Consider the following 9,984-nt stretch of genomic DNA (forward strand, 5'->3'; position numbering starts at 1 on the left):
ATGTAAATTATTATAAAGAACCAAATAAATATATTAGAGCCCCAAAATTCAATAATTGAACTGAAAAATTTACTTCAGGAGTTCAATAACAGACTGGGACAAGCAGAAGAATGAATCAGCAAGCATGAAGACAGGTTGTTTGAAATTACCTAGTCAGAGGATGAAAAAGAAAAAATATAATAAAAAAAAATTAACAAAGCCTAAAGGTTTATGGGATTAATCAAGAGAACTAATATATACATTATAGGACTCCTAGAAGCAAAAGAGAGAAAGAGAAAGGGAAAGCCTATTTAAAGAAATAATAGATGACACTTTTCAAATCTGGGAAGGGAAATAAACATCCAGATTCATGAAGCTCAAATAGACTAAATTTAAAGAGGTGTCCTTGAAAACACATTAAATCAAATTGTCAAAAACAAAAGAGAAGGAATTTTTTAAGCAGCAAGAGAAAAGTGACATTGTATACAAGAAAGTCCACCTGTAAGCTTATCAGCAGATTTCTCAGCACAAACTTTGCAGGCCAGGAGAAAATGGAATGATATATTCAAAGTGCTGAAAGAAAAACTGCCAACCAAAGTTACTATACCCAAAAAAGCTGTTCTTCAGAAATGCAAAATAGATAAAGACTTTCACAGATGAACAAAAGCTGAGGGAATTTGTTACCACTAGACCTGCCTAACATAAAATACTAGGGATTTCTCCAAGTTGTAACAAATAACATTACTTATTAACATGAAAACATATGAAAGAATAAACTCACTGGTAAATTTTATAATTAATTCATAATGCTCTAATATTTTAATGGTGTCACTTAAATCACTTTTAACCCTAGTATAAAAGTTAAAAGTTAAAAGAAAAATGATTAACTATAGGAACTTCCCTGGTGGTCCAGTGATTAAGACTCTATGCTCCTAATGCAGGGGGTCTGGGTTCAAACCCTGGTCAACTAGATCCCACATGCTGCAACTAAGAGTTCACATGCTGCAACTAAGAGTTCACATGCTGCAACTAAAGATCTTGCATGCTGCAACTAAGACCCAATGCAGCCAAATAAATAAATAAATATTTTTTTTTTAAAAAGAAAATCTATAACAACAAGAACTAGTTAATGGATACACAATATAAAAATATGTAAATAGTGACATCAGTAACATAAAGTATGTTTGGGGAATAGAAATCTGGAGTTTTGTATGTGAGTAAAATTAAGTTGCTATTGATTTAAAAAAAGACTGTTCTAAATATAAGATGATTTATTTAACTCCCATGTGTAATATTGTGATTTATAACAAAAAAACATATATTTGGTCTTCATCCCTATTTCTGGCACAGGGCTTCTAAATATCTTGGAATTTCCTAAGGGACGAGCACCATAAAGGTGTTTTTTGCTATGTTCATGAGGTGACTTTTGGAACTCACTTAAGGATGGGGCTGATTGCCAGTGGAGACAATCAAGTGATTTAAGGGTTGGAACTTTCAGTCCCACCCCTAACCTGCAGAGATGGGGAGAGGCTGAAGGTTGAGTTCAATCACCAATAGCCAATGATTTAATCAACCATGTCTATGTAATGAAGCTCCATAAAAACCCAAAAGGATAAGGTGTGCAGAGCTTCCAGGTTGGTGAACATGTGGAGAACCTGGGAAAGTGGTACATCCAGATAGGGCATAAAAGATTCACACTCTTTCCCCATACCTTGTGCACCTCCTCCATTGCTATTCCTGAGTATTATTTTATAATAAGCCAGTGATCCAGTAAGCAGTATGTTTCTGTAAGTTCTGTGAGCCTCTCTAGCAAATTAATTAAACCCAAGGATGGGGGTCACTGGAACCCTCAATCTATAGCCTGTTATCAAAAGCATAGGTGATAACCTGGAGTTATGACTAGCATCTCAACTGGCATAAGGGAGGGGGCAGTCTTGTAGGACTCAGCTCTTAACCTGTGGAATTTGATGCAATCTCTGGGTAAATAGTGCTAAAATTAAGTTGAATTTTAGAACTTTTAGCTGGTGTCAGAGAATTGCGACACACACAGACACATTGGAGTTGAGTCTAGAACCTCTTTACATGGTAATCACAAGAAAAAACTTACAGTAAATACACAAAAGATTGAGAGAAAAAATCAAAGCATATCTCTACAAAAACATTACCAAATCAAAAATGAAGACAGTAAGGAGTGGAAGAAAGGACCAAAAGAACTACAAAACAGACATAAAGCAATAAACGAAATGTCAGTAGTTAGTCCTTAGCTATCAATAATTACTTTAAATATAAATGAATTAGATGCCCTAATCAAAAGACATAAAGTAGTAGAATGGATAAAAATCAAGATTCAACCAAATGCTGTATACAAAAGACTCATATTAGATTTAAGGACACACATAGGCTAAAGTTAAGGTATGGAAAAAGGTATTCCATGCAAATGGTAATCTAAAGAGAACAGGGGTGGCTGTATTTATATCAAACAAAGTAGATTTTAAGTCAAAAACTGTCACAAGAGACAAAGAAGATCATTATATAACGATAACAGAGTCAATTCATTGGGAAAACATAAAAATTATAAGTATATATGCACCCAATATCAGAGCATCTAAATATATAAAGCAAATATTAAAGGAACTGAAGGAAGAAATAAACAGTAATATAATAATAGTATTATTATTGTATTATTTTCAATGCATTATTTTAATGTATTATTGTATTGTAATAGAATTATATATATTATTGAATGAGACTTCAATATTTCACACTCAACAATGTATAGATCATACAGAAAAAAAAAATCAATAAGGAAATGGCAGACTTGAGCAACATGATAGACCAAATGAACCTAACACATATGCAGATCATTCCACCCCAAAACAGCATAATACACATTCTCCTCAAGTGCACACAGAACATTTTCCAGGATAGATCACATGTTAGTTCACAAAATAAGTCTTAAAAAGTTTAAGAAGATGGAAATCATATCAAGTATTTTTTCCAACCACAATGTCATGAAACTAGAAATCAGTAACAGAAGGAAAATTGGAAAAATCACAAATATGTGGAAATTAACACATTCCTGAAAAATCAATGGGTCAAAGAAAATATCAAAAGGGAAACTAAAAATATTTTGAGACAAATTAAGATGAAAACAACAGCAAAAGTAACTGAGAGTTTATAATGCTAAATGCTTACATTAAGAAAGGAAAAAGATCTTAAGTAAACAATTTAACTTTGCACTTCAATGAACTAGAAAAAGAACAAATTAAGCCCAAAGCTAGTAAAAAGAAAGAAATAGTAAAGATTAGAGCAGAAATAAATGAAATACAGACTAGAAAGGCATTAGAAAAAATAAATGAGACTAAGAAAAAGCTCAAATAAGTAAAATTATAAATAAAAGGAGAAATTACAACTGATGCTACAAATATATATGGAAAAATAAAAGAACACTATGAATAATTATATGCCAACAAACTGTATAACCTAGAAGGAATTGATAAATTCCTAGAAACATACAACCTACTATGACTGAATCTTGACATAGGAAATATGAACAGAACAATAAAAAGTAAGGAGATTGAATCAGTACATTAACTCCCCTACATATGAACCTTCAAGTTGTGAACTTTCAATTATGCGAACGTATGTTCGCAAGTCCAATCACATTAAGTTATTTCACGTGTCTAACATACATTTTCACGTGCGTGCATTCTCTACAAGTGGTTGCGCTTTTGCATACTTTACTGTGCAGTACTGTATAGAGAACAGTAGTACAGTATCTTTGTTTTAAGCCCAGGATGTCCAGAAGAAAGCATAAAAGCACTGGTGATGTAGCTGGTACTGCTAAGAAGCACCAAGCGATAACGATGGAAACAAAAGTGAAAATAACTGAGAAAGTGGAGCGAGGCGAAAAGATGGTAGACATCACTCATTCTTATAACGTGAATTATTCAACCATTGGCACGATTCTAAAGAACAAGCACAAGATCATGGAACATTTGAAATCTGCTGTGCCAATGATGTTGACAATAATATTGAAGAAGCGTGGAAAAGGGATGGAAATGGAGAAACCTCTCAGTATGTGGATGCAGGATCAGTATCATCGTCGAGTCCTTCCCAGCTTAATGTTGATCCAAGAGAAAGTTAAAAGCCTTTATGAAGACTTGAAGAAGAAACTCCGCGAAGAATCAGAGGGTGCATCTTTTAATGTCAGCCATGACTAGTTTCATCGGTTCAAGGCTAGAGCCAACCTGCACAACATAAAAGTAAGTGGCGAGGCAGTGAGTGCAGATGCATAGCTGCCCAGTAACTTCCTGAAATGCTTTGAGAAATTACAGCAACTGAAGAACTGAAGCAATTCACGATGCAGGAAATGTCAAGGAGATTTTCTTTATTTAGAAGGCACTGTTAGTTTTTGAAGCACAGCATCCAAACGTACAATGGTATATGAAGGTTACAGTAGCTGTTCAGAATGCAATCCAGTGCTACCGTGTCATCTATCATGAGAAGAAAAGAGCTACTCCCCAGACATCACTGGATCATTTTTTCAAAAGGGTTGATAGAACTGAATCCAGCAAGGAACCAGAACCTGTGCCATCAATGTCAGGCATGAGTGAAATTGCAGCTTGTCCTCCATCTCCTATTGCTGAGGATCCTTCAGCTCTACCGTCTCCCACCTCCTCTCCTTCATCCAATCATTAATTCTTCTTGCCTGTTCACTTGATGCCAGCCCCTTTATGCCACAAAACTAAGTATAAAGCCAGGCTGAACACCACACCCCCGAGGTCTCTCTTTTTTTTTAATAGATACTGGTAGGTTTAGATAACTAAACATTTGGGCTTCTTTTTTTTTTTCTCTTCCTGCACTTTAAATTCCCATTCTTATATTTTAAATTTATCAATAGAGAACCCATGAAACACTAGGCTCCCACCCTCGACCCAAATAGAAGCAGACCCCAGGCTTACACACTCTTTCTCTCTCTTTCGCTCTACCTGTGACCTCCCTAAGTGGCACAAGGTGTGGCGTGTAATTTCCAGAACTTGTAAGTAATAAACATTTTTTCCTCAAATTTCCAATGACGAAATAAATGGTTATTGCTGAGAGTGTTTGCAATCATACTAAGAACCACAAGGGCCTACAGAATAGGAGGAAATGTTTTCAAACTGTATATCTGACAAGGAATTAATTCCCAACACATATATGGAACTCTTCCTACAACTCAATGGCAAAAAACCAAATATCCTGATCTAAAATTTGACAAAGGACTTGAATGGACATTTCTTCAAAGAAAATATACAATGGCTATCAGGTACAGAAATGGTGCTCAACATCACTAATCATTAGAGAGGTGCAAATCAAAACCACAATGAGATTTCACCTCACACCTGTTAGGATGGCTATTATCAGAAAAGAAAAAAAAATGATAAGAAGTGTTGGCAAGGATGTGTAGAAATTTAAACTCTTGTACACTATTTGTGAAAATGTAAAATTGTTTAGCCACTATGGAAAATAGTATGGAGGTTCCTCAAAAGATTAAAAATAGAACTATCATATGACCTAGCAATTTCTCTTCTTAGAATATATCCAAAGGATTTCAAATTAGAATTTCAAAGAGATGCCTCTTATGTTCATTGCTGCATTACTCACAATAGCCAAGATGTAGAAACGACACAAAAAGTCCATTGACAGATGAATAGATAAAGAAAATGTGATATATACATACAATGGAATATAATTCAGCACTAACAAAAGAAAGATATCCTACTATTTGGACCACATGGGTGAACCTAAAAGACATTATGGTAAGTGAAATAAATTAGTCATAGAAGGAAAAATGCTGCATGATTCCACTTATGTGAGGTATCTGAAATGATCAAACTTATAGAAGCAGAGAATAGAATGGTGATTGACAGGAACTGGGGAAACAGGGCAAGGGGGAGTTGTTGTTCAATGGGTATAACATTACAACTATATGAGATAAATAAGTTCTAGAGATCTCCTGGATAACATAGTGCCTTTAGTTACCATCATGGTTTTGTGCATCTAACTTATTGAGAGGGTAGATCTCATGTTGTGTTCTAACCACACACACACACACACACACACACACACACACACACCCCAAAACAAAAGGACACAAGAACTATTTTGGAGGTTATGTTTATATTAAACATGTGCAATTTTTTTAATATTCAGTATACCTCCAATAAAGCTGAAAAAATATAAGAAGGAAATTTATCATTAAGAAATAATAATAAATAAGATTTACTCTACATTTAGTCTCTTTCAATCTATTTTTTCCAAATTTAATTTTTACATATTTTAATATATTTAATACAGAATACAAAAGTATATACTAAGACTTATATATGCACAATGTTTATACACATGTATATACACTAGTGTGGCTCATCAAAGTTCAATTTCTAAGCAGTCACTCAGCTGAGCGCACTCCCCACAACTTAGAGACCGAGTGTCTCAGTCCTAAAGGGGTTACCTATGTGATGCACTATAGCATCTTCTACAACCCATCTCTTGAGCAGCTTAAATGTACTCTCTTTATATAAGTTCTAGAAAGAGCTCCTCCAGGACTTTTTAACATTTTAAGTATGTTTTATTAGAGAAAACTACTGTGCTGCACATTGTCTCAGGTTGGAATTCATTTTCTTCTTTCTTTACTACCCATTTTGCTGGACTAGGTGGCTTACCTGGTGTCATAATCCAGACACTCATCCCTGTGGGTTCTGATCCCCTTAGCATCATGCCCTTCTTAGGCCATGGTTGATATGCTTGTCTATTCATAATGGAGATAGAGCAAAGGGGTGCCAAGAGACAGCCTAGTGGATCGCCTGATGTCAAATATGTTCTTCCTTCCCCACTGCATAGCAGCAGCCCTACCTTCTCTTAATAAGAATCAATTTATCTCTGACAAAATGGTAACCCTTTTCTTACCTTCTGGTCTCTTAGAAGGAGGAGACAAGTGACATGGCAGGAACTGTAGTTTAGTTTATGGGACTTTTTCTGTGAACGTTGTTGGAAGCAGTGCCTCTCTGGAAACTAGGGTATCTAATCCTAATGCTCAGGGTTATCAGGCCAGGAAGCACAAATTCCCAGGTAGGTTCCTGTATAGTGAGTGGTAATTGGAGTGGTAATGGTAAGTGGAACCATTTCTACTTTTGCCCTTAGTTTCCATTCCATACCCAAGTATTCTACCTACAGGTGACACAGAATTATACACTAGTTGTTGACTTAGTGTATATAATGTATTTTTAAAGATGGTGCTCAATCCATGCAGAGTAGCATCTCCAAGTTGGTTCCTCAGTTGTTAACTTCAAAAGACTCCATCACCCTCTCAAGCCAACGACTTCTGAGTAATGCAACATGATAGAACTAGTGGATTCCATTATGCATTCATTGTTATACTTCCTTTGCTGCTATAAAATGAATTCCTTTTACATTTCTATTATAATGTTACATATACTTTGTTGGCAGATCAAACACTCCATAATCTAGCTGAGACCATGTAGGCAGGAAAGACAAACTCATTCCTATGGATATGACTTAACACAGTCAAGATGAATCACTGCCACTCCCACAATGGAAGGGGTATAGTATTATCAACTTATCACCAAGTGGCTGGTTGGTTTCCTTGAAAGATAATTTTATATCAGAGGCTCAGCATTGACCATGCTTTTGATTGGATATCATCAGTGACAGTAATTTTATCTGTATTTGTGGTATAAGAGCTATTATAGTAGGAAAAGCTAAGTCAAAGACTCCAAAACTAACACTCTCCCAGTCAAGATTGTAAAACAAAAACACTACATCATGGCAGTGGGGGTGAAGTGGTAGCAGATATTTGAGCCACCCTTAAAGACATAAAGGATGTAATCAGATCCTGGAGGAGAATACAAATTCACCCACTCCCGCAGCTCCTGTTTAAGATGTGACATTTTTATGACAGCAGATTAACATGGTCTCAGATACATGGTATGCAGTCATTGATCTGGTGAATCCATTCTTTCCATCCCTATCAGGAAAGAGGATTAGAAACATTTCAAATTCATTTGAGACAGAAAGTAGTATATATTAATAGCTCCAGGGATATGTTAACTCTCCTGCCTTCTGTCATAATATAGCCAGAGGATCTTGTACCATCTGACCATTCCGCTGAATATCACACTGGTCCCCTATATTGATGACATCATGTTAAACTAAATGACCACAATGTGCTACAGAAAATAGGAGATAAAACATACGAAGATTCAGGACCTGCCCTTTCAGTGAAGATTTTAGGGATCCAGTTGTCTGTTTCACGTCTAGACATGTCCTCCAAAGGAAAATATATATATATTGCATCTTACACCTTCCACCACTAAAAAGGAAGGATAACATTTGGTAGACCTCTTAAAGTTTTAGAGGTAGCATATTTCACACTTATGAATGCTGTTCTGGTCTATTTACTGGGTGATACAAAAGACTGCTCGTTTTAGATAGGGCTTAGAGTAGGAACATTATCTTCGGTAAATCTAGGCTGTGGAGCAAGCAGCACAAGTACCCAGAAGTCCCTGTGGTTTTAGAATATCAGTGAAAGGAACACCAAGTTAATTAGACAAATGACTTGCCGAGTTGGCAAAAGCCAACATCTATGATTGGCTACCCCAGTGTTGGCACAAGGAACACAATAACAGAAGCACTACAATAACAGAAATGGAGGCCATGCATAGGTCGAATAGTGTGGGCTCCCACTAACATGGGCCAGTTGAAGCTGACACGGAACCGGTGCCCGAGGACGACAAGGCAGCTGCTGCAGAAGATCTGGATGAAGCCACTTGGCCACCGCCATAGTGAGCAGCAGGGTTTCAGGGAATGGCCAAGAACTGGACAGTCCTGGAGCCTGAGGACCCAAACACTAAAACCTAACCCTCCCCTTACTCCATGCAAAGAGATCAAAAAGAAAAAAATACAGATAACATTACCAACAGTGATGATATCCAGTCAAAAGCATGGTCAGTGCTGAACTTCCAATATAAAATTATCTTTCAAGGAAACTAACCAGCCATTTGGTGACAAGTTGATTACATGGTACCCCTTCCACTATGGGAACTCATGACTGTACAAGGTCTTGCAGCCACTTCAACAGGGTATCATCTCTTTCCTCTTTTAGCAGGGCCAGCACTTCCTGACTGGGTCAAAAGAGTTATGTTATGGTGCACAGCAGTGTGCGTGTTTTCTTGAAAGTGGAGATCTCTGCATCATCTTCAAGAAAAGAGGTATGCTAGAGTAGAACATAACAGACTGAGAAAATTCTATATACCCAAAAGTTCAGAGGAGCCTGAGGCTTCAAGATTTTCTGAAACATTGAGTCAGAGATACTCATCCTATGTCACAGGACCTCACATTTCTCCAGTCAGGGCTCTGGTTGGTATACCAGACTCTTCCAGGTTGAATATTCAACCTCCTCTAGAGCTCAGTTATAATTATGTGTTGGACCTGACGCTCAGTTTTTTCTGCAATACACTTGCAAAAAATAAAAGAACTTTATTGACTACCAAAGTGACCTTCTGGCTTTTGTACATAGAATTTATTTGGTGACTAATCATCTCATACTTCAAATTTCCTTTTATTTCTCTCATATATCAACTACCTTCATTAGCAGCCATCCAATTTCATAATTCTTATTTTCCTTGAGCTTCCGATGTGTCTGAGATATTGCATCTGCTAGTATATTTGCTTTCATCAGTACCCCATCCCAGTTTATCACAAATGAAAGTTTTAACAATTGCACATTTACATGGCACCAGAGGTTAATCATGCTTTATCTTCCATCAGTAATGGAGTCTTCCTGCCAAATGACCAACTGATGATTCAATTCCAATATCCCATTATAGTTCCTGCTTCCTTGAACCACTTCTTACATTGGGCCTCTTAGGTAAGGTTTCCAGGAAACAGATTTAAATAGAGATTTGCTTGTACAATGTTCATTGAAGGCTGCCTTCAAGATAA

This window comes from Neophocaena asiaeorientalis, unplaced genomic scaffold (genome assembly GCF_003031525.2).
Source record: "Neophocaena asiaeorientalis asiaeorientalis breed wild unplaced genomic scaffold, Neophocaena_asiaeorientalis_V1.1 scaffold147, whole genome shotgun sequence".
Classification (NCBI taxonomy): Eukaryota; Metazoa; Chordata; class Mammalia; order Artiodactyla; family Phocoenidae; genus Neophocaena; species Neophocaena asiaeorientalis.